Source organism: Elephantulus edwardii, unplaced genomic scaffold, assembly GCF_000299155.1.
Source record: "Elephantulus edwardii isolate Elephantulus edwardi_28Jun2011 unplaced genomic scaffold, EleEdw1.0 scaffold00212, whole genome shotgun sequence".
NCBI classification, from domain to species: Eukaryota; Metazoa; Chordata; class Mammalia; order Macroscelidea; family Macroscelididae; genus Elephantulus; species Elephantulus edwardii.
This window is the reverse complement of record NW_006399962.1, coordinates 5,344,430-5,346,459: the sequence shown is the minus strand read 5'-3', so window position 1 is coordinate 5,346,459 and position 2,030 is coordinate 5,344,430.

Below are 2,030 nucleotides of genomic sequence, written 5' to 3'. Positions count from 1 at the left end.
GTTGCTCTTGAGTACTTTAGAGAGGTCCCTAACAGCAGACTTTCCCATCGCAATACGTTTTTTTATTTCCTGGCTTCTGGTGCCAAGAGTGTTGACTGTGGAGCCGAGCAAACTGAAGCAGTGAACAATCTCAATCTCTTCTCCATCCATCCTGATGCTACCAATTGGTCCAGTGGTGAGAATCTTTGTCTTCTTGACATTGAGCCTCAATAATGAAGGCTGCAGTCCTTGACCCTCTGCAGTAAGTGCACGAGGTCCTCCTCAGTTTCAGCGAGCAAGGTTTTAGAGTAAAAATTAAATTATAACTGCAAGCATTGCACCTATACCTCCATTTCTAGAAAGCATCATTGAAAACATCTGTTTTAACCAATATAATAGGTAAGGAATGTAGCATTTAAACTTTGTATTTTTAAATTAGTAAAGGAAGACTATAATCTCTAGACAGGAATAATAGCATGTAAGAAGCCTCAAACAAACTGAAATTGGCAAAATAATGTGAAAATATGTACAGAGTAGCACCAATAAATCAAGTTAAACAAGACAACAGATCTATAAATTTTTCCTTCATATTGTTAGGTTGTTTTTTCATTTATTTGAAGCAAATAAAACTTTCTGTACCTTGCCATTGAAGGCTTGTTTCACTTGCTGACTTCTGAGAGTGTAAATGAAAGAGTCTAGGAAGGGGACAACAGAAGTATTGAGCATAGCTTTTTATTTTGCTTCAAGTCATTTTTTCATTTAGCAGATGGCTTAAAGTACATAAATATGCAGCTGCCATATGAGATGGAAACAACAATCACGTGGGAAGAACAAGTAGAAAAAGCTTTTGTTCTTTGTTGAGCAGAAGAGAATTTGAGAACTGTCTTGATGATGTAGCCATAAGAAAGAATTTCTAACATCAATATGACCATTAATGTTAGTACAGCCAAGAAAAAATGCATTGTTGTTGTATAACATCAAGTAGGAACTCACCCATAGCTGATCTTCTTCTGGTTGGTTTTCAGAGGCAGTTAATCACTTGGGAGGAGATTTCCCATCCTTCTTCCATGGAGCAGCTGGTGGATTCAAACTGCATGCCTTCCAGATTGTAACACAGTTTCTTTCCAGTAGGCCACAAGGAAATGTGTATCTGAGCATGAAATCTGAAGAATAGGAGAAGAATCACAAATAAAATTATCATTTAACATTGGAGGCACAGCATTCCAACTTTAGTCCCAAAATCACTGAAGGAAATATAATAGGAATTCCGTTGCCCAAGAACTGATTACAAGTTGGTAGCAAATTTGATTATCCATAATGGTGGCATAATGCAAGGATTAACAGATAGCCACATAGCAGTTGTAGGACATGGCAGCCAGAAGGTAAAATTCAGTCTTCTTAAGGAGATTTTCATGAACATGATCCTTAAATTAAAATAACCAGACAAGTCAGAAATTTATATTTTTATCTTCTTCAGAATTATATTTAACTGTGAAATCTAGTAACCTTGTCAATGACCTTTTCTGCCAATAAATTCCACATAACTGTTCAACTCTACTCCATCCTCCATTTTTGGTGTGGTTTTTCTGTTTATTTTTAAAAATTCATACGTGCCCAGAAAAATTTTATATTGATTTTTCACATAATTTTCTCTTAATTACATCTTCTAGTCCTGGAAATCAATTTGCCTCAATATTAACACTGATAATTCCAGAATCTAGTGAGTGAGGAAATTTACAGTGCTTAGTAATGTATTTGCACCTAAATCATTCTCATACATTTATTGGCTAAGACTCTCAATGACTGATATGGTGGTTGCTACAATGGGCTTAAGTTCAGCAAAGATTTCAAGCATGGTACCAGATGAGGCCAAGTTATACAAAGGATAACTATGAATCAGAGCCAGTTGATTTTGCCTAACAACAAACTGAAAACAGTATGTTCTTGTTCACATCTCTTCTATTGAAATTAACATCTTTTAAATGTCTACATTTTATTTTATTTACAAATGACAAATATCTCTATACAAAACTATAATCAGGCAAAAAAAA